This window comes from Camponotus vicinus, unplaced genomic scaffold, assembly GCF_025532165.1.
Source record: "Camponotus vicinus isolate PSW18456_S1 unplaced genomic scaffold, iyCamVici1.0 SCAF_14, whole genome shotgun sequence".
NCBI lineage: Eukaryota > Metazoa > Arthropoda > Insecta > Hymenoptera > Formicidae > Camponotus > Camponotus vicinus.
The window spans coordinates 6,004,205-6,028,357 of record NW_028141950.1 but is presented as its reverse complement, the minus strand read 5'-3'; the positions used below and the strand labels follow the sequence as shown (position 1 = coordinate 6,028,357).

Below are 24,153 nucleotides of genomic sequence, written 5' to 3'. Positions count from 1 at the left end.
CGGCTTGTCTAAATTTTCCATAATGTGTCACGCCTCCTGCTTCTCGATTGAAATGTCCTTTCCTCTCCTCGCGGTCTTCCTTTTCTTTCTCTCTCTCTCTTTCTTTTTTCTCTCTTCTTGATGAAAGAATCAGATCTTGAACGAAATCTTATTTATTTTGCTCGAAAATTATTGTATCTTCATTTTTATTGAGAAGTATATTTGAATCAATCTCTTTTCAAATAAATATTTATTATTTATTCAGAATTTATTTATATATTTTTTATTCTTTATTCAGTAAATTGTCATTTTATATATATTTTATATGTATAAAATAATTTACTGAATAAAAGATTTGAAAAATATAAATATTTATTATTTATACAGAATTTATTTATATATTTTTAACTCTTTATTCAGTAAATTGTCATTTTATATATACTTTTATTTTATCGATTAATTAAAGTAGAAAATTAAATTAAAAATCAGGATCAAACGTGGGGAGAAGAAATTTCGACAAGTCGCAAACCGACGAGCTTCCGGCGCATTTTTACGACCGCGTCGATTCTTCTTTCTTCTTTTAGAGGCGAAAATGAACGCTAAGGAAGTCTGTTGCGGCATCGATGACGAAGAGCAGTCGACGCGGAACGACGACCACGCGGGAATTATCATAATTTCATAATTAGCTCGTTCTCCAGGGGTCCTGTCTCGAGGCAGCAACATTTAAACGCACGTCGGACACGCTATCGTCAGCCTCTCGTTTCTTTCGCTCATCGGCTGTCTCTCCTCGAGCGCCGACGGATTCGTTGCTTTCGCTGGGAACATACGCACAAATTGCTCCCACGACTTTGGAATTGTTTGAGCAACTCGAGAGGATTTATTTAATAAAATTCTGTCTCTTACTCGCGAACTTTTCTCTTGATCTTCTATCTTCATATTGTTAGTCAATTCGATGACGATGGTGTGTTGTAGTCTATTTATATCAATATTACGTAATCACCTAATAATATAATCATTTTAGAATTCATGTACCGTATAATGAATGATTTTAGATTAGATATATAGGCTCTGTTTTATTCTTTTGAAATAATTTATGAATAATAACGTGGATATTTTTGGCTCACAATAGAATTATTTATAATTTATATATCATAATTAATTTATGAAGACGATTCAACATTAGGCAATATAATGTTACTCTTTTAAAATAATTTATCAATAATATATAATATACATGGTCCCTCTTTCTCTCTTTTTTCGTCTTTAAAATGGGAAAATATTACAAGAAAATAACTATATTTCATTTACACGCGCACACATTTGAATAAGATTTGAAAGAGCTTGCCATTTCCACGATTTAACTTCGCTTCGATGCGGAAATTTGATGTCACAAATAATGGACAGTGCGGGAGGAGAATTATCTGTCCCGACACGCGCGGTCCACCCTCAGAAAATAACAGTCAGGATGATTCATCTCACGAGTGGGCTATCGGTTTTTCATCTTGGCTCTCTCCCTCTTTTTCCCTCTTTCTTTTAGCGCAAGATACTTCTTCCTTACTCGGATAGGAAGAGAATCGAGCCTGTTAGATATACGCTTCCCGATAGCAAGCCAAGCAGCCCCCGTTTTAACATAACGTCTCTCGAATCTCTCTCTTTCTATCTCTTTTTCGGTTCGAATATCTCATACTTACTTTTACAAATTAGTCCAACTGAAGCATGCACCTCCGAAAGTACGTATTAAACGCGTATTCCTCTCTTTCTTTGCGTGCATTTCTTAAATAATCACGATACAATCTAACATTTCATAATCATGTATATTTATTTTTTGCATGGGCCATAAATTCGTAAGAAAATAACTAGAGATTTTCAAACATTTATCGCGAAAACACAAGTGTATTCACCAATAGAAACGGAGAGTTGATTGCTTTCGCAAACCTTGTTCGGAAAGTGTTGAAGAGATCGATCGAAAAATGCGTGATATCATTTCCTGAGCTTATCATATCTTGAATATTATAATTTCAACAAATTTTTCAAACCAATTGAATTTATGATTCTCAAAGGAAACAGTAAACATCGGTTTTAATTACATAAATCAAACCCGTTTGATTTTATTTTCTGTCAAGACGCGCAGACCTGATGATCAGCAGCAGAGATTTCAATCTCCTCTGCTAATTAACTGCATTAGCAAGAAATGCAAAGTATCGTTGCTTATATTTTTTACATCTATTTAACAATAAAAGGAACTTTATAAAGAATATAAATTTTATAAAAGTTTACTATTTGAAATCTCTCTTTACTTCACGAATCTTTACTTCACTCTTTACTTCGCGAATGAATGCGAATGTGCAGTTGCAAATATGTAAACGAAATTTGTCGAAGTAATAGCCTATTTTCGGCGGCAACGTCGAAAAAACAGGAAGATATACGGAACCGATTTATTATTATTTACTCGACATGGCAACCATAATCAAGCCGAGGCGAGAAATCGCGTGGTAGCCAGCGGCCGGAGATTATTGTCGAAAAGTGGGCAGCAGCTGATGACCGGAACCGCATTTAAATACGTAATTGCCCCGACTAATGCTCGCGTTTTGCCTGCTCGTCTTCTCCTCTCTCTCTCTCTCTCTCTCTCTCTCTCTCTTTTTTTCGAATTCTGCTCATCGAAGTTTCGATGATTTGCTTCCGTCACCTGCCCCTCTCGCTTTCACATGCAAAGTGCATGTGGCTCATCCTGCACTCGCCGATACAAATTTAATTAATTTATCTCTTGGACATGAAGTTGACTTATTGATTCTTTACGAATTTTAAAAAGGATAAATTAAAAATTAAAAATAATTATCTGTGGATGCCAGGTTTCCTGTGGAAAATTGAAAAAAATAATATTGAATCAATATAATTTATTTTATTAATTCGACAACATTACTAATCGAATACATCATGTGCTGATTTGATTAACAACCCAGCAAACACCAAGTAACATTTATATAATTGTTAGTTGTAATTTCCCATTCAATAATATAACTGTTACATGTTATATAACTGTTATATAATGTTATATAACTGTTATTTGGTGTTTGCTGGGAATATTATCGAATGAATAAAAAAAATTCCACTTACACCGATGTTGATTCAACCTCATTTTTTTGTACATTTTTTTGTACTTTGCTCATTTCAATTTGCGATTCGAGAATTGAGGCTTTCGTGACAATCTATCTGCGATTGAAAAACATTAACCGAGCATGCATGTATCCTTTTTTCGCGATCTCAAAACTGCGCGCGTCGTACGACAACTCCGGTTTATTCGCGACAGCGAGTGCGTCCACCGATGGCGACGTACACACGTACACGGGACGGCTTTTCAATTCCACCGAGTGGAAAGCCCCATTGATACGCATGCAAAACAGGAGGAGGACGGCGTTTTGTGTCACGTACGAGCGCGCAAACACGCTCACCCACACGTGGACGCGTAGGAGACGAGGAGGACAGGGAAAGAGGGTGCCTGGTGAATCGGAGACACGTTAGAAAACACGGCGAGAGGAGGAGGGAGGAGGAAGAGTGTCCCCTCGCTCCGAATGGCGCGTTACACATGTACTTTTACGCGAAGGGGGATGTATTAGAAGTAGGCGAGGAAGAGGAGGAGGTTGAACGCGGTTGGCAGAGACAGCCGGGCGAGCGAACGAGGACTATCTTGTCGCAGTGTGCGGCTCGCACACCTTGTACCTGGTGTCCCTGTGTAAAGATTCATTAGGACGGTCAGAAGAGAGAGAGAGGGAGGGGGTGGACTCGTCGATACTAAGCACTTCTTTATGCGCTTCCGCTCGAAGGCAGCGTGTCCCGTACACGCCGCAATCGCGACGACGCACTCGCGACACGTTAGAAAAAGCGGAAGTAGAGGAGGAGGAGCTCGACGAGAGAGGGAGAGAGAGAGAGAAGTCGGATACATATATCGTGCGCATGCATGCGACTACATCGGCATCAACGGCAGCCAACGAGCACCCGCTCTCTCTCGTCTTTTGTCCATCCACGCGAGGCGACGGCCGATTGTGCGACGCGTTGATAATTTTAAAACAATGCCGACCGGCCCGGCCGCACATTGTGCAAAAATCACGGGGACACCCAGTGAAAAGAGAGCAAAAGAGGAGAGGAAGAAACGAGAGAGGATGCGGATAGCGAGAGGAAGGGCGGAGGGGGGAGAAAAAGGGGGATGGATGACAGCGCGCGCGCTTTTATCTTGTTATTATTGACGGGAAGCCAACCTCTGCCTCTCGATCTGCTGCTAATCGACCGTTGTTGCGCCAACATCGGAGATTTTCGCGATGCAAGCCGATCGCTCCTGGCTCCCGAGAAAAATGCCCGATCATACGCTCGTCCAGCTCGGCGATGATGATGGCCGAGGGATGATACGCTCATCCGGAGACGGAGACGAAGAAATCTCGTTGATTGAAACGACGGTGGGTCTTCTAGAGTCTACTAGTGCCAACTATTAGCGTTTTCAAGCGAAGCTTTGATCGCTCTGAAAGCGATTCGCCAACCCAATTTCGAAAATGGGGACTTTGAATCTGATAATATAAGTAATACATTAATAATATAAATAGTATAAAGTGTATCTTGTTTGACGCTGTTTTGGCTTTAAAATATTAGATTCTTTGCCTTGGTGAATCAATCAAACGTTTATTTAAGGTACCTTATTGATTAATTTAATAATCAAGTACCCCTTGTAACCCAAGATTGAGTTTAGGACATCATTAATCGCTCTCCGAGCAATCAAAGCTTCATTCGAAAACACTATTGCTAACACTAGTGCTATAAATAATCCCGATCGCTATTATATTCGGATGGATAAGCGCATTCTCTCATGATTTCGAATGCATTGTATGCTTGCTGAGGTATAATGATAAATCACGAGAGTTACAGGGACAACGGTGCGTTTTAAATCGACAGATACCGATATAATGGACGCAGAAATTAATAAATGTATTCATTTCTTTCTCTATTTTTTTAAATAAGCCTCTCTCTCTTCCTCTCTCGAATCGCAGCACAAAGCGTCAGTTTTTCGAACAACAGCCTGAGCCGAAATCTTTTCCATGTATCGATGTCCCGCGGTATCGTTGCTCCTCGATGCCTCCGGCGTCGTTCGATACGATTCGGAATACGTTACACACAGGTATACACGCGTGCAAATGTGTACCACCCTCTCGTCTGCCTTCTCCCCTCCTCCTCCCCTTCCTCCTCGTCGCATTTGCCGTCGCATACCCACGTTGTGCGTTCTGCAACGAAACAGTGCAAATCACAGCCGCGCGTACACAGCGATGCATGTCATAATGAACGCCGGGCGACTTTTTGTTTCGGTCCCGTCGGCCGGAAATATCGGCCATTTTGAATTTTCAATTTTCAACGCTCTAGTAAGCCCCTTCGGGCCCCTCCTCCCTCGTCGTGTCCTCCTCTGCCCCCTTCCTCCTCCTCCTCCTCCTTTTGCCGTCTCTCCCTCGCCCTTTCATCCTCCCTTCCTCCCTTCCTGCCTCCGCATCGCGTTGAACGAAAGAGTGCACTCGTGCATTGTTACGTGTACGATCCTTTTTGGGATAAAATTTGGAAAGAGGGTCGCGAAAAATTTGACTAGACACGCGGCAGCTTCCTCCTTTTTCGGAGGATCCTTGCGCGAATCCTTTCTCACCTCTCGCTCTCTCTCTTTCTCGGGTCCGCTCTCCTCCTCCCCCGCGCAAGAATCCATTTCGCGGGTGGACGATTTTTATGGCCGATAGCGGAAATAGGAGCGGTAATAGCGTCGGATTCGCGGGCTGATTTCAAGCGAGAGATGTCGGCGATGATATATTCGGGGAGAAGGGGAGATTAATCGCGCTTTCCTTCGCGTTAAAGCAAAGTAAACACGTTAACGTTAACGCAACGTGTTAACAGAACAATTGTTTCGCGGATTGTCTCGCAAAAAAGCGATAGTGAAGGCATTTATAATAAATGTTCGATGCAAATGGACGAGAATCTATCTTGGCAAATTTTTATACAAACTTAATTAACATATTTATTAAATGTAATAATATAATAAATATAAAAAAATAAATATAAATTAATATAAAATAAATATAAAATAATAATTAATAAAATTAATAATAAATTAATAATAAATAATAAAATTTATAAAATTAATAAAATAAATATAAAAAATAAATATAAAAAAATATAGCAATATTTATCGACATATGTGTCCAAGGACGCATAAACTTGTAATGGAAATCGATTTTTTATTCTTTGATTTTTTACCTATTATTTGACTTTTAATTACGTGACTTTTAATACACGTATTATTTTTTGTTTCGATTATAACACAAAGTTTGAGTGATCCACGAAGCTGTTTGCGGTCGCGATGATAAGTTTCACGATAGATAAGTTTGTGAGATACTTACGTGAGCAATGGAGAGTCAAGATCCCCATTTATTTTCAACACGATGTATCGAAGGAGTATCGACGAGTCACGCAGTGAAAAGTGGCGAGCGGAAAACGAGTCATTTACCGGGCGATTACTGTCAGCTCTCCGTACAATTGGCCGTTCTCCAGCTGTCAAATCATTTATTAACGAGAGTAAGATCGGCATCGATGATCTCGGGCTCTTGTAATTACAGATCGTCGATTGACGGACGTCCCGTCCCCCTTCATCCCCCCGAATCGATACAATGACGCGAGTAAAGACGCGCAGGTGTCGGACCCGGGGCCGACGGAAATTCATTCGCTCTCCTCGGACTCTCGCGGATAACGCGTCGCGTGTTTTGCACGCATTGCGCTACATTAGTCGAATATCTGCCCGACATCCAGAAGAGCGGCTCTTGCAAAATTTATTTCTATCGACACTGACATCTCGGGAAACGTCATCAGTGACGCATCGCGTCGATTTAATGCGCGTTTCGACGGCGATTTACTTTCGTCCGCATGAAACGCACGGAGGAAATCACGTGGAGCGTTATTTCACGCAACGTTGAGATTAAGATTAACACGTTCCATATCATTTGCATAGTTCTTCTTGCAACATGTACTGTGTAATATTTATAAAATTTGCAAATCAAGAAGATAATGTAATGTTTGAAAGAATGTAATGATTTATACAGGACAAGATTTAAGAAAGTAAAAGAAACAAATCTATGACATGATTTTTAAAAGAAAAAATCATTTGATTATGATTATTGTTAGATAGATATAGACAGATATGCATGCATATATTTGAATATACTATATATATTTAATTTTTTCTTTATATATATTTTCTGTATTTCGCTTAATATTTATTTAGTATTATTTTCTATATTTTATTTACTGAATAAATATCATCATATTTAAAGGGATATTTAAAGGGATATTTAATAAAAATTAGGATATGGATATTTAAAGGGATATTTAATAAAAGGGATATTTAATAAAAATTGGGATATTTTATAAAACGGATATTTAATAAAAATTGGGATATTTTATAAGAGGGATATTTAATAAAAATTGGGATGTGGCTATTTAAAGGGATATTTAATAAAAAGGATATTAAATAAAAATTGGGATATTTTATAAAAGAGATGTTTAATAAAAATTGGGATATGGATATTTAAAGGGATATTTAATAAATATCGTTCTTTGATTATATATTACTATAACGTGTGATAAAATGCTTGTGATATGACAATGAATAATCTTGACATATAAAACTTGAGACAGAACATTTAAAAAACTAAATCGCATGTGATGACTTGGGGGCAATTTACATGATTTAAAAAAATATCTTATAATAATATTACATTGTTTAAATAGAGCGAAAATATCAAGTTATAATAGAGCGAAATTGGGGCAATTCGTGCGACAATGAACATGTTAAAAACAACGTTTCATTCTTCGAAAGAAATCGTCATGAATCATCAATGAGAAAAAAACGTGTAATCTGCGGAGAGTGAATCTATTAAGCTCGTATGTCTAGTTTTCCCGTCAAGGAATGTAATAATAATAGGTTGATCGATATCGCGATTATGGATCGTTGATTATATATATTTCCTGTATTTCACATTTAATGAATAAATATCGTCGCATAATTCTTTGATATATATGTATTAATAGTGCAATTGATACTTAAGTATCGATATTTGATTCATAAAATATGATAATATTACATTTTAACTCTTGTTAGAGCGACGTGTCAATTAAGATTTTTTTGACATATGAAGCTTTAAAAAATTAGATTGCACATGATAACCGATATTTAGGCATCAAAATATAATAATAAAATATGACAATATTTTTATTATATTTTTAATTAATTTTTAATTATATTTATTATATTTTTAATTAATATAACAAATAATTTATTATAAATTTAATTATATTTTTAATTTTTTAAATAACTTGTGTGTTGGAGCGACATGTCAATTAACACTCTTGACATACGAATTAAATTTTTGACATATGAATTTAATTTAGCGATGCTTGGACATCAATACATGATTTATAAAATATGATGAAATTACACCTTTTAATCAAATTATGGATGAAAAGGAAGCGATCCAAAGAACGCGTTTCATTCCTTAAAAGAAATCATCGTGAATCATTGTCGAGAAAAAAGAGCGGGAATCTATTAAGCGCGTTGTTTTCCGAGTAATGTAATAATAACGGCCGATCGGTATCGCGATTATGGATCGTCGATTGACAGAGGGTCGTTAGACACGATCGGCGAATCGGAGACGCGCGTGCGGCGCCGCGCCGACGCACAGGTGTAAACCCCGGTTAACGACACCTGGCTGCGGGAGAGGAGCGCTCCAGACCGAGAAATTATGGCGCGAGTCGCCGCGCGCGTAATATTTATTGCGCGCGCGAGTCTATTATCGTCGTGTAATTTATTCCCCGTCTCTCTTTTTTTTCTGGCGCGCGCTAATCGCGCGATATCTGTATCGATTATGCAGTGTTTTCTCTCGCTTGCCGCTTGTCTTTCCGATGGCACGTATCATCGAGAAATCTGCGAGATTTCTCCAAGTCTTACTTTGAAATGGAAAACGACGCACGATTTGATTCCGATTATTTGATCGATAGGATCGATGGCAGCTTTTTTATTTAATTTGTTGAGATTATTATTTCGACTTATTATTTCGATTATTTGAGATTAAAAATAGAGATGGTGCAATATATTCTTTAATTACACTGAGGGAAAATTTTTTTTTAAATCTAGTAAATTTGTTTTCTTGAAATTTTTGCTTTGAAAATGGAAGGAATTATTTATTTCATTTAAGCAAAGGCATTTAATTTTAATTAAATACACATATTATTATGAGTACATTATTTTTATAGTATAGTAAATTAAAAAGATTAGATAAATAAATTTTTATAGAATAGTAAATTAAAAAGAATAGATAAAAAATAAATTAATAAAAATAAGAGTAACATCATCTAAATCTGAAGATAAAAATTGAAATAAAATTAATAGAGATAAAATCAAATTAAATTAAAAATAAATTTCCTGGACAACTTTGCTATAAATCATTGATTTCTTAAAATTGTTAAATACATGTCTAAAATTTCTGATTCCAGATATTCTGATTCGTCAGGAACGGACCTGAGACAGCCGACATATCCGGAAGGAGTACGAAATTGAAGAGATTTCTGCGTTAGTCGTCTCTTGGTAAGCGAGATAGCGGCCATGCGACAAAGAACACGTCGGGGAATTATACTTGTTCGACGGACTACTCAATTTCCTGTCTGCGAAATGACTCGGCGGATTCGATTCTTTCCGAGGGATTCAACTCGTTTTCATCATTGCTGGTGAGCGTCAATAGAAGCGAGGTATTATATTGGATAAGGCGTATTTTCTGGAGCCAAATGACATTTTCAATGCAGCTCCAAAGTTACTTTACTCCAGGAGCAAAATTGTGGAATCATAAATGTTGGCATTTTTATTTTTTGCAATATAATTTTGCACGTTATTTTTATTATCATATTTTATTTACGTTAAAAAAGTAGGTATCTAGAAAATGGAAATTAGTACAGATGAAGGATTATATTTATACGGGACATTTTTAATTTATACTTAATATTACTTTTTTGAGGACTTTAATTCACAGTTTTACAACTCGAGATATAAAGATGGGAAAATAGGAATTTAGAAACTCGTTTACGCGAATTTTAAGCTGCTTCCGGCCGATTTAATGGAATTTCATTGTTCAAACTACGACGGAAAATTCGAGTTAGTTTTGGGTGAAGCAAAAATGCTCGCGGTTGACGGAAAACGCGAGATTGAAAAGAGCCTCATCAATTAATGGCCACTCGCGGAGGAGATAAACTTACGAGTTATTTAAAGATGAATAGAAATTGTTTCATTTCCATAATAAATCCTCAAGAAAAATTCTAAAATAATAATTGACGCGGATCATTTAAATCGAATTGAATTAAATCCCCCTAAATTTATCGATTATATCTCAAGGCAAAAACTGTAGATATCCTCGTTGTACGTTTCTTCTACCCCAAAGGAACGAAACAACTTTAAATTTGATTGCTGAAGCGACGGAAAGTCTCTTTACCAGGTTTACACGAATTTCGATTTTTGGCTTATCTCGCTTTTAAATATCGCGATCATCGCGTCTCTCGTCGACGAGAGATGAAAATCTGCGAGTGCCTCCTGCATCTGACGCTGTCGGGCTTTTCATTCAATTGCCACGACTCGATAGGCCCCATGTGACGTTTCTCTTTGTGCGAGGAAAAGCTTCGCAAAGCTTTGCGTTTGACGTGCGCGTCACTCGTCGCCTATCAATCGAGGCTTTGAAACGCACGCTGTCGATTCTCTCCCGCCCGATTATGCGGGAAAATTTTTGCGGAAAACGCGCGCGCGCGAGAGAGAGAGAGAGAGCAGTGGAAAAAAAAAGTTTGCGTCCGGAAGAAAAATCAAGATCGTGTGTAAAAAGTCGCAATATTCGTTATATTACATTCACCGGCAATAAACGCTACTCGCCCCCCCCCCTTACCCCGATTAATTATCGCGGATCGCGGGAAAAGAATCGCGGCCGATATAATTCCCCCGGAAAACAGCGATAATTTTTCTCCGAGTAATTACAAAGTAAGGAGAGAACCCGGCCGCTTTTTCTCTCTCTCTCTCTTTCTCATCCACGAACGATCGCGATTCGCGATTATAACAAATGGCGCGGCGTTTTATCCCGGGCGAAATATATTGTACAAATCGCTACTTCTCCCCCTCCCCCCTCGCACGTATCTTCCGGCACGCGCGAAATAAAAACGGCCGCGAGACGTGTGTTCGGCCACGTCACCAGATAATCGTGAATTATCTACGGGCCGACAGAACGAACGCGGATGGAGAACCCGCCGCGGCTCTCGCGTGCGCGCGCCAACTTATCTAGATGATTATCTGCGCCGCTTTATCGGTAATTTATCTGGGCAGGCATTAGTTTTTGCTTGACGATGGCGTGCACCCCAGGCCAGCCTTCGCCTGGGCCTAAATTATTCATTATATGGAGCAATCCCCGTGTATATGCGCGTATACACGTGTACGAGTCGCCCCGCGTCTCTCTCTCTCAAAGCCTGCACTTGTCCTTACGGAGGTCTGACGTTTATTAATTGCGCCGGCCAATCACGACCGCTCCCGCGGCTCGGACAATCGATCGATCGTCCACCGCTGACGTAATAAAAGTCCTAATAAATGCCTTGTTATTCGCCAGGAACGAAGCTGCCGGCCATTTTTACGCTTATCCTACATATCATTTTTTTATATAAATTACAATATATAATTATTATCAAAATAGATACATTAAATTTTTTTAAAAATTTATATTTAAAAATTTTTATTAAATTTATATTAAAAATTTATATTTAAATTAGATTTATATAAATATTATAAAATTGATTGAAATATCTTCATTAAATAATTATTTTATTATTTTATTAATATTTTATATCAAGTTTGCTTAAATTTGTTAGCTCTTTTTAATTCAAAAATTATTTTATTTCAAATATTTATTCAACAGATCTTGATAATAAAAATGTGATAAATTAAACTTGATTCATTGACGGGATAATCTAATATTTTATCATAAAGAGCAACGATTCGCTATAAATTTTCGAGTAAAATAAAATAATCGAGAATTAAATTTCTCATCATCGACGAAGCTTAAATAACTTTGATCGCTTATTTTTTAGCATCACAAAGTTAAGATCGTCCTCTTTTCGCGCGGACGGTTTAACGAGACGCGAACGACCTAGAATGCCGTGTTTGCGACGACGAGGATGTGATGGTAACGCGTACACGCAGCACGCATACACACGCACCCGTGGGCCCTCGTAAAAGAAATATATCGCTCCCATGATCTACCGGCGTCGCGGAAGATAATTATTCACGTTTAGATAACGAACGGCCGGCGATGATATCGAGCGGAGACGTCCATTAGCGGGGCTAAGCGTCGGCTTGGGCAGAGGTGTATCTATTTATCATCAGATAACGGCCGGGAATTATCTCGAAAACTCGACTTGTATATATAGCTGGATCGCTCGCGTGCTACCCCCCTTCTGCTCAAGATCTCATTTTTAGAAGATCTCGTTTTTACAGTGCATTATTAATTGAATACCTATTCTTTGATAGCTGTAATGTTAAAGATCGCGATGAATATTCGACGTTCAAAATTGATGTGCTCGCAGAAAACTTTGGAAATTATTATTATTTGTTTGTGTAATGAAATGAACGATAACTTTTTGGTCGTTTTAGAAATAATCAGATTGCAAAGTTCATTATCAATTAAAAAATGCTAATCAATGACTCATTAGTTACAGACGCTGATTCTTTATGTTTGATAATAATAACGATGGTTTGAATCTAATTTGAAAATAAATTTTGTTTTAAATGAGAAATATTAAAAATAATGAATGGAAGAAGTGAAAGATTTATTAATAAATAATAAATAAATTTCTATTTAGAATTAAATTTATATTTGTTTGAATTGATCTTTATTTTTATTAGTATCTCTCAGAATTTGTTCGAGTAAAATTCTTTACTTGTTTAGAATGTAATTGTGCATTAGGAGAAGTAAAATATTATCCATAATTTATTAAATCTTTTTACTTTTAGAAAATTATTTTCGGAAAAAGATCAATTATTGGACTCGTCGTTGAATAAGAAATTTTTTTTATAAAATAGAATGTATTTTTAAAATAAAATATTAAAATAAATTATATAATTATAAATATAAGTTAAAATAAAATATCTCTCTTAAAATTTTTTTTTATCAAACATTATTCTCTTTTTAAAAATCTCCTTCTCTTAGAGTTTATTCATTTTGAGGAAAATTGTTATTCAAATGAAAAATCTACTCCCTTTATTATTAAATTTTTAAAAAATAATTCAAAAATAATTACGAAACAATAAATAATTAATAGATTTAATAAATATAAATATAAAAATAATTAAAAAATAAATAAAAATAATTCGTCATCTATAATTAAAACGCATAATATTAATTTATTCGTAAAATTGGAGAAAATTTATTAGAATAATGTTTAACTTTGGTTGATGATATTTAGATTAAGAAAGAAAAAAATATTTTACATTGATATTGATCGAGATCGTTAATTAAGCGGATTTTTCTCGTTTTCTCTTAAAAGAAGACGCGCTTAAACATAAAGAATCAGCGCCTTCTCTTCTTCGGGGAAAGCTTAAGAGTGCCTCTTGTCGCGCGTCCCGCCCCTTCCTTTCTTTCCTTTTGCACATCAAGCTGTTTCCCAAATTCCGAACACGAGGACCTGTCGTCGTCGATTAGTCGTATTGTCTCACGACCCTTAGCGCCTGCTTTCCTCGCCAAAGTGGTGCGCTTCTTTCCTCCTCCGACTAGCAGAAGAGAACGGGGGGGGGGGGGGAGAGGGATTTTGCCGCAAAGGGGCCCCGTGATTTAAGATCTAACCCTAAACTCGTGTTTCGCCACATTTCGTGCACTCTCCTTCTTGTCCACCTCCACGTTTCTCTTTTTTATTGCAGCCCCTTGTCGCGAAACGGACGAGCGAAACCCCGAGGACAATGGATCTTGCACCTTGCGCGACCACCATTACCGTCTCCCTGATTTTCTCATTCTTCTCTCCTCCTTTCCGTTCCACTTTCCTCGTGGGGGGTATACCGATTGTAAGGACGAAACGAGTGGTTTACGAGGACGCGGTGTATTTACGTTCGCCGCAGAAATGCCGGGCCGTTCCTCTCTTTCTCGAGCGGCCGTCCATTGTCTCCGAGAGATTCGGGGACAAATCCTGCGGCGAGGCTCAGAGAGGATCCGTAATTAGACTCGATCGATCGTGATCAATCGGCCTTTCGGCGTCAAATTTAAATGCCCAACGTTGTCGCGATAATATGTGCTAATTATATTAATAAGAATTTTTATTGTGCATAAAAAATATATATAATTATATATCATTAAAATATATAATTATATGCAATTATTTATTTTATTATATAATTATTATATAATTATTATGTATATATATAACTATTATATTACTATTATATAATTATTATGTATATAAATAACTATTATATAACTATTATATAATAATTATGTATATATATATATATAACATATAAATATATACAAAATATATGTTCATGTGCTCTATTCGTGTAATATACCGTCCTCTCACGGAAACCTTGCGCCTGCTTCCGGCGTGGAAGCTAACCGATTATACATTCGCGGCGCAGGAGAAGGACGAGAGGTCCGAGAGAGAGAATCGGCCGTTTAAACACGAGAGCGGGTGAGCTTCCACTCGGGGCTTGTCCAGTGGCCGGGATCACGCTAACCCCTCGTTAAGTCATAACTTACCCCCTCCGACACGGTACACGCGGGGGCACTTCACGTGTGTTGCAACGCGGCCTCTTATCCTACGCTCTTATTTATATTCCCTCGTAGACCGCTACCTCGGGACGCTGGGTTAGGTTGTACGCGAGAGATAATTAAATATTAATTAAAAAGTACCACGAACTACAAATTCGCAAAACTCGATATTAGAAATCGCCATTTTCCCGGGAAAGTTACTCGCAGAACTTTTATAATACTTCTGATTCAAGAGAACCAGAGAAATGTGTATTAATTAAGATTTATATTAATTAATTCTTATTATCTATTTTTGCTTCAATTTTATAATTTTAATATTTTCGCTTTTAATATTTTTAATTAAAAAGAAATTTTTTTTTTAATTTTTTAAAATTAAAATTAAAATTGAAATTAAAAAGCTTTTTTTAAATTCTTTAAAATTAAAAGAGATTAAAAATAACCTTAATATTTTCACTTCACTTCGATTCTGTTCAAATGAGTCTTTATATTATATCAATTTACTTTAATTTAAATTATTTTGTCGATCTTTAATAAGAAGGAGGATCCACTTCCGCCCGTTTTTTTGTCGAATCTCGGGCCTCGGCCGGACATCTGGTCGACGTTCTAGCTTCAAACATTCTACTCTCGGCGAATTTATGGGAAACTGTAATAAATCCGACGCTTCGTTAACAGAGGACGATTAAAAGATCCTCCATTTGTTGATGGAAAAAAATAAATGTATCTATCCATCTCGGCTCGACTTACACGCGCAGCGCGCGAAACAATCGCAAGACTCGAGCATCCCCGGCGCGATGGAAAAAAAGGTTTTACAGCCGCATTTAAATTGCGGAATTACGTAATTAATGGCGGCGGGGTATTGTTCGTCCGGAAATCTGGGTATCGCGCCGCTTATATCTATTTCACGCGTTGCGAGCGTTCGGCCGCGCGCTTATGCTAATAAGGCCGCGTTTAACGATACGACGCGGAGGAAATTACATGAGAACGCGGCTTGAGGGGGAACGAGTAGGGCCCGAGTCGCGAGCGCGACGAGCCGCGCGGATATCTTCATTATCGCTGATTCCTGGCATAATTAACGGCCGTCTGCGAGGAATCCCGAGGGGTTTACCATCCCGTGACGATTGAAGAATGCGCAGAAAATATTCTCTTATCATCGAGAGAGCGATTGCTGTCGAGTGACTTTTGTCGGATCACCGGGTGTATCGCGCTAATTTCGCACCCCTCCCGGATTCCCTTCATCGTCGACGGCGCTCCAACTTTCGAGGCGTGCGAAAACCGATCCGAGGGTACCCGACGTGCCCTTTCTCGTGATTTCCTTTCTTTATTTTTCCCTCGACGGACGAGATCGAAAGCGCCCGGGTCCTCCTCCCTTCGATCTCTCTCTCTCTCTATCATTCTTATTCTTCCGAGATATTCGACCGAGTGCGAGAGAAAAATTGAGAGGAAGAGGGAGAGGGACTTTAACAAGAATTTCGCTTCGAGCGCGCGAAGGAATCGACGAGAGAGGAGAGAGAGAGAGAGAGAGGGCGCGGACGCCCCGAGAAAAGAGCTCTCGTTCTCTCCCTCCCACACGCGGCCGGGGTGGCTAACCCATCATTATCGACAATTTATCAATAGCCAATAATATTATATTAAAGCGGCGGGCCTCAGTCCTCAGCAGTGGCGTGGAAACTGCGGGCCGAAATTCGCGCGCCGAAGATCCCCTTTCGGCCTCCACCCTCCCCCTCCGCCCTCCTCCTCCCCCCCGGTCCCTCGATCGGCCGCCGCCAATGCGATGTATTTATGCCGGCTCGATCATAATGTTTATGTTAGCTGGCGGTCGGGAGAGCAAAAAAAAGAGGAGGAAAGAGGAAGGGGGAGGCCCTTTAATCAGATCGCAGGTGGGAGGGCGCGAGAACTCGAGCCGCGCGATATTATTCGCGTGTTATATCGAGGCCGCGCGCTTTCATCTCTCTCTCTTTCTCTTTCTTTCTCGTCGATGTTGCCCGACGTGCCGAGCATAATCTCGTTAATCCGGCCAGGACTCTCCGAGAGCGATTCTCGATCCCTTTCGGATGTTTGCGCGAATTGTTTTGAGAATCTGTTCAAAGGAATAAGTGCGATCTCAATTTTATTCGGATCTCGAAAGAAACGTGTGTCTTGTATCATTTGCCAATTTTTTTATTATCGTCTGAACGTCTATCATCCTTTTATACTTTTATATTGGAAAGTGTAAAGGGGTTGCAAGGATAGATTGAAATTATTCCAATGAAGTACATCAATATATCTTCTCTAGGAAGACGCGTAAACTAACTGCATCTTCGAAAATCCCTGGGTGTGTGGGGGTGTAAACTCTCGCCTCCTAAATAAGGGAGCCTGGAGAAAGAAATTGCCTCGCGCGGGGGCGGGATATTATTATCCGCGCAAGAAAACGCGGGCGAAAGAAGAAAGAGGGTGGAAGGTGAGGAGGGAAAGAGGATACAAAAATGAGTCGGTTAACTCTCGCCGGCACGCCCCGACAGTATTCCGGTCATTACGATATTTACCGAAGTCTTAAAGCGCCAACCCCCGGCTGCGTTTATTCCTTAAACGGCCCCGGTATAATATGCAAAGACGACGATCTCTCTCTCTCTCTTTCCCTCCTTCTCTCTCCTCCTTTCATCTCATCGCTTATGTTTGTTCAGTCGCGAGAGTTTTTAACCTCGATTATCCGCCACCCCCGCGTCCCATGCCTCCCCCGGACGCGATTCCGTCGCGATAGAGGCCGCGCCGAAGAAGCTTCCTTCCTTCCCTCGCCTCGAAATTACCGGAGGGGATAATGCCGCTTTACTTGCGGCTAATTGCGACGCACGCAAGACGGCATTACTCTCGTATGAATATTCAGCGACGCTCGCCGAGGGAACGTTCAATCTTCCGCCCCGCGAGAATTGACCCTCCCGGCGAGGCTCTACGTCTTTCGACACATCTCCGGTTCAGAGCCACGTGTAATTTGCCAACCGTCTTTATCGTCATTATTCTATTGGTGTGTTTCCATGTCGAGATACATAAAATTTCATTTTCTTCGATTAATTGCATTTTGATTTATTTATCAAAAATTTGTTTCCACATCTATTTTATATCCGTCAATTAAAATAACTTGATTATTCAATCCCAACATTGATTTTAGTAGAAACAATAATGACAAGATTCCATTCTGATGACAAAATTTCACTTTCTTCGATTAATTGCATTTTGATTTATTTATCAAAAATTTGTTTCCACATCTATTTTATATCCGTCGATTAAAATAACTTGATTATTCAATCCCAGCATTGATTTTAGTAGAAACAATAATAACAAGATTCCATTCTGATGACAAAATTTCACTTTCTTCGATTAATTGCATTTTGATTTATTTATCAAAAATTTGTTTCCACATCTATTTTATATCCATCGATTAAAATGACTTGATTATTCACTTTGTAATCCCAGCATTGATTTTAGTAGAAACAATAATGACAAAATTCCATTCCGATGACAAAATTTCATTTTCTTCAATTAATTGCATTTTGATTTATTTATCAAAAATTTGTTTCCACATCTATTTTATATCCGTCCATTAAAATGACTTGATTATTCAATCCCAGCATTGATTTTAGTAGAAATAATAATGACAAGATTCCATTCTGATGACAAAATTTCATTTTCTTTAATTAATTGCATTTTCATTTATTTACTAAAACATTTATTTTCACATCTATCTTGCATCAATTAAAATGACTCGATTCACTTTGCAAGTCCAGCATAAACATTGATTTTATTAGAAAATTACTAGGATTTCGCGGAGAGTCTTGCTTCTAATAATAAAAATTTAATAATAAAATTTCATTTTCTTCAATTAATTGCACTTTGATTTATTTATCAAAAAATTTATTTCTATATCCATTTTGTGTCCGTCAATTAAAATGACTCGATTAATTACTTTGCAACCTCGGTATAAACAATGATTTTACTAGAGACATTTTCTTGCTTCTGGTGACAAGAATTTTATGACAAAATTTAATTTTTTTTAATTAATTGCATTTTGATTTATTTATTAAAATATTTATTTTCATCATCTTGCATCCATCAATTAAAATGACTCGATTATTCATTTGCAACTCCGGTATAAACATTGATTTTACTAAAAAACATTTTCGCGAAGAATTTTATTTTCAATAACAAAAGTTTAATGACAAATGCAAGTCCAGCATGAACATTGATTTGATTAGAAAATTACTAGGATTTCGCGGAGAATCTTGCTTCTAATAATATAAATTTAATAATAAAATTTCATTTTCTTCAATTAATTGCACTTTGATTTATTTATCAAAAAATTTATTTCTATATCCACTTTGTATCCGTCAATTAAATTGATTCGATTAATTACTTTGCAACCTCGATATAACCATTGATTTTACCAGAGACATTTTCTTACTTCTGATGACAAAATTTCATTTTCTTCAATTAATTGCACTTTGATTTATTTATCAAAAATCTATTTCCACATTTTACATTCATGAATTAAAATTTTACAACCCCGGCGTGAATATTGATTTCATTAGAGACATTTTCGCGAAGAATCCTGCTTATAATGAAAGTCCCATCGTCGAACCGAGGACGCGAGTTAGTTCGGGATCGTTTCGCAATATCACGCGCGTGTCCGCACCGTTTATCGATACGCGCGCAATCTCGCAAACACGCTTCCGATATCTCCGAGAGACAGAGAAAGAAAGAAGGAGAGAACGTACAAGCGAGAGGGATGCGGAGGAGAAGATAGGAAGACCGCGCGCGCGGTGTATCTCTCTCGGTGCCTTAATTTACAAGAGCGATCGCGATCGCGGAGATAGCCGGGGCCTTGTCGGGGATATAATTTAGCGGTAGTCCGCTTCTATACACGATCTCCCCAATCAACCACTTAAGCCGACGATGTATTTACGAGGTGTTCTGTAATTTTCTCTAATTCGACGCGACTCTTCTTCCACGGCCACCGCGATGATTGCTGCAACACGCGGCATCGTCATAACCGATGCCGAGATGCAATCCTACCATGCGACCGGATATGACGACTTCTGGTCCAACTAGTCACTCGCACGAATTTTAGTTTGAATTTAAATCCAGAAAACACTTGCCGATATCTAGAGCACGTGTCGTAGATTGTAAAATTACGTCTACAGGAATTGTTTATGTGGATTTTTTCATGTAGACGATATAAAGTTTATAAATTAGAATGCAAAAAAGAGTGATTATATTATAAAATAATTAATATATTTGTATATATGTGATTTTGGCATCGATTAAGAAGATATTTATTATGTCAAAAATTGAGGAATTAAGTAAAGTCTTCATTAAATCCTTTTTAATGGCATTTTATGTGGCAAATTAAAATTATGCAATTATATTTAAAGCATGTAACATAAAAAATATAAAAAAAGTCTTTGGCGAACCATATTCCATAAATTACTCATAACATATATTTTAAATTGTTTACGCATAAATATAAATTATTATAATTTGCAGACAAATGTCTGATGTAAAGTGTCTACTTCCTGGAAAAATCTAAAGTTCTCGAGGATTTCGTTTTGCCTAGAAAAATTAAAAAATTCTTGTGGAATTTTATAAAAAAAAATTCACACGAGAAATTTAAAAAAATTCTTTTCTGTGGATCCTAGATACACTCTCAGTCCAGTATAATTCCATCATTCATTTAATTTATTTGGGAAGAAAGTGTTTAATATACAATATGATAAAAAAATTTCCTCATCAAATTTTATTTCTTTCTTTTGAAGGGATCTTTAGATCTTTTTTCGTTAAGAAAAAATTAGTTTAACATATTTGCCGACTATTTTATTCCATAAAACACATTTAGAATAGTCTATAAGTGATCTCCTCGCTTCGAGAAGATGAAGCAGCATTTTTGCGAGATCCAGGCGCGGCAGCCTTTCTTTCCTAAACGCGTCGGCCGGGCTTTCTGGCCGTTTATGGTTTATGGGTGCCCATGATTCGGCTCGGTAGCGGGACGCAGGAGATGATTTAGTGCGGGACAATCGATCTTTATTCCTTCGTCTCGTTTGGGATAACTATCGCCCAACGACTTCCGCAACATATTAAGTCCGCTCTTTGAACGGCGACTTTATTAGGTTTTCATAATCACCGATAAATTCATAATTGAATTTAACGATATCTACAACATGCATAATTAATAGGTAATTAATAGATAATTAATAGATAATTAAATGAACCTCTTTTCCTTAATTATTCATCGGTCTTGGGAGAAGCAGAGTTTGATCTTCGAAGATTTCTAAAAAAAAAAAATCGCAATTAAAAAAACTAAAAATAAAAAAATGAAATTGTATCATTTAATTCTACTCGATATCGATGTTTTTTAACTTGTACACAATGTCAAGTGACATCTTTTCCCACGAAGGTGGCTCGAACCTCGCTGGCTCCGCTCTTCTCCCTCTCTTAACACATAATCGATGCCGACGAGAAACGTGTGTTTCTCGTCGGTCCGATCGGCGCGATATCCGGATGCATCTCGGGCGAGGCGGACTGGTAGACCGCGTGTCTGAAAGGATGCTAACTAGATGCTCGACCCCGAAAAGGGGGCCCCGATAGCAGCCGATCTCTCTCCTGCCCCCTCCCTCTCTCTCTCTCTTTCCGTCTCTCTTTCGTTCCTCTCGCGACGACCGGCTCGGGGCCCCTGCAGGAGAGATTAAAAAGTTAATGGGGGGCGTGCTGTGGGGGCGTGCAGCGTGTACGTGGTGCCGGGATTTATGTCTGCACCACCGAGATATCGTTCCGCTCGAATATACGCCAATAGGCACTGCGTCGTTCTAAATCTCCCTCGCGCTCCTCGGAGGTGCTCCTTTCCCTCCCCCTCGTCGACCCCGTGCCCGTTCGACCCTTCGATGCTCCCTCTGCCTCCCCCCCAGGTGATTCGGAGCACGCCTTTATTCGCCTCATTCGATCGAGACGAATTAACGATCGTTGCGGCCGGCGTTATTGCTTGCATTGCGAGCGAGATCGAGGAGGATCGAGCGCTTTCTCCGAGGGAGGAGGATCGGTATCCTTTCGTCGTAAGACTGGAAGACGGTTCTGGTTTATTCTCGAGGTACCCGCCAAGTGTCAATATCTCGAGTGCATCGCCAGAACGTATGATATACTCGAGTCCGCTCCAGATAATCTATAATTCAAGGTATATATCTATTTGCAATCTTATGTGTGCTGATATGTGTTTTATAGACGCCTGTATTTTTTTTTAGTCAAATGTTTTTCGTTTAAAATATATTTTACATATTTTTTTAAATATATATTTAAAATATATATTTAAAATATATATTTAAAAAAATATGTAAAATATATATTTAAAATATATATTTAAAATATAAAATATTTTCGTATAAAATATAAATATGAAAATTATGAATTTTCTGCGAATCTTATCGAGAATGATAAATCGTCAGCTTTTTAAAAACAGCAAAAATTAAATCTAAATTCGAGTTTGTTCCTGAATCTCTGTCCAAATCTTTACGGACGCGCAAGATGCTATCGCTCGCGATGATAAAGGCACGAGATGGTCGCTTCTTCGTGGGAACTCTCTCCGATCGGACGTTTTCAACGGAGATAATTTTGGAAACAACCCGGGATTCGCGAAGAAATCCCGCAGAAATCTCCTTCGAAACGAAGAACTCGCGATCGCGTACATCTCCGAGTCTCCGGACGTTTGGCTTTCGGGGTTTTCCGCGGTCACGATTCTTCCCCCTTTCGCGATGCACGAGAGATCGATCTCGAGCACTCGTGGCTCGTTCTCCGGACATTTCCAAGAGAAACCGCGTTCTCTCTCTCTCTTCGAGGCCGGGTCGAGAAAAAAGTAGGAAGACTAGTCGAGAGACCACTTAAGTACCCCTCCCTCGCCGACTTTGGTCGCAACCCCTCGTTTCCATTTTTTTCCCATTTTAATTGCCGATAATTTATACTGTATATATACGGGAGAAATATTAGATTCGTGCGAAACCGTATTAAAGGAGGCCTCCGCGCGCAGCGCTCCTAAGGAACGGAGAGGAAGGGGGAGGCGGGGGGAGGGGGGTATCATCGACCGAGGGGTGGAGGAGGCCTCGGAGGCCTGTAATTATTGCCAAATATGAAAACTGCAACCCATAAGATTAATTTTTGCGCGAGATTGATGCCGCGGGATCGAAGGGTATCGGCTGCGGCGGGAAGGGGACACGAGCTGGTCCGTCCCCCTTCCCCCCTCGTACGTCTCACGACCGAGCTCTCTTCCTGACTCTTCCTTTCCTCCTCGGGACGATCGAAAATCCGCCTCTCTTAACGAGATTCCCTCTATCCTTCCGTCATTCATATTAACAATAATAACACGTATGTGCCAATAAGTGCCAAATTACGGTGCCCTCGCGGAAAATCGCATCCTTATCGGGGCGCCTTCGAGATGCCGGTGGTGAGTTGCTCGATTTAAAAAATATCGCGAATCACGAGGGAACGTTTAATTAATAATAATGGAAGAATTGACGATGTGCGAAAATGTTATGAATTTCGGTAGAAAGTAATCTCGCGCACGGATATTTCGAATTTTTCGATTTTTTACGATTTTCGAAGCACCTCGGACCATCCGGCGTTTCACGCGTTAATCGATCACGTCGAGAAATCGAGAGGTAAAATACCGAAATGTAAAGGCGGACCTCGTCGGCGCGCATTACCAGTTTTAATTACGAGAACCGTGAGAATTTTGACGAGGAAGCGGAGCCGAGGAGCGGAGATTGAAGTTTGCAAAGTTTGCGAAAGCGCGAAAGATCGCGTATCGACGTAATGAGCTTCGGTGATGAACTTTTTGCGGGCGAGATGGCCCCGATTTTTAATGAATAAATGCGTTTGCCTCTTGTACCTGTTACTCCTCGTGTGTATGTCAATCATCTTTACACGGGTCCTTCTTTCAAAATTATTAAAATATATTTATTAAATATATTAAATATTTATATTTTAATCTCTTTCTCTTATTAATTATTTATTGAAAATTTTTCAATAATTTCAAATAATTTTTTTTATTGTTAAATGATAAGCAATTAAGCGACATTACTTGTGGTCTCCCCAGAATTTATTATCGCAGAATATAAATTAATTTATCAAATTTTTCGATTGTCAAATATTGACAGCGCAAAATTTTAAAAAATGATGAATAATAAGGATAGTTTCTTCATTTCTAGTATCGTTTATTTTCACGGAAAGCAATCAATCAAGTCTCATAGTCATTGATTAAAACGCAAAGGATTATTCCAGCTTGAAAGAGAAAAGAGAGAAAGAGAAAACTCGACAAGATTTGAAA

At 38.4% G+C, this 24,153-nt stretch overlaps 1 long non-coding RNA gene across 2 annotated transcripts in view; it reads left to right on the top strand.

Annotated features, from left to right (window-relative positions):
* Window positions 1-24,153, top strand: part of LOC145965460 (uncharacterized) — a 142,786-nt gene that overhangs the window by 92,345 nt on the left and 26,288 nt on the right. For both annotated transcript variants that reach the window (XR_014436718.1, XR_014436719.1), the window contains exon 7: window positions 9,541-9,771. This is a non-coding gene — a long non-coding RNA (uncharacterized LOC145965460). The remainder of the gene's footprint in view (window positions 1-9,540; window positions 9,772-24,153) is intronic.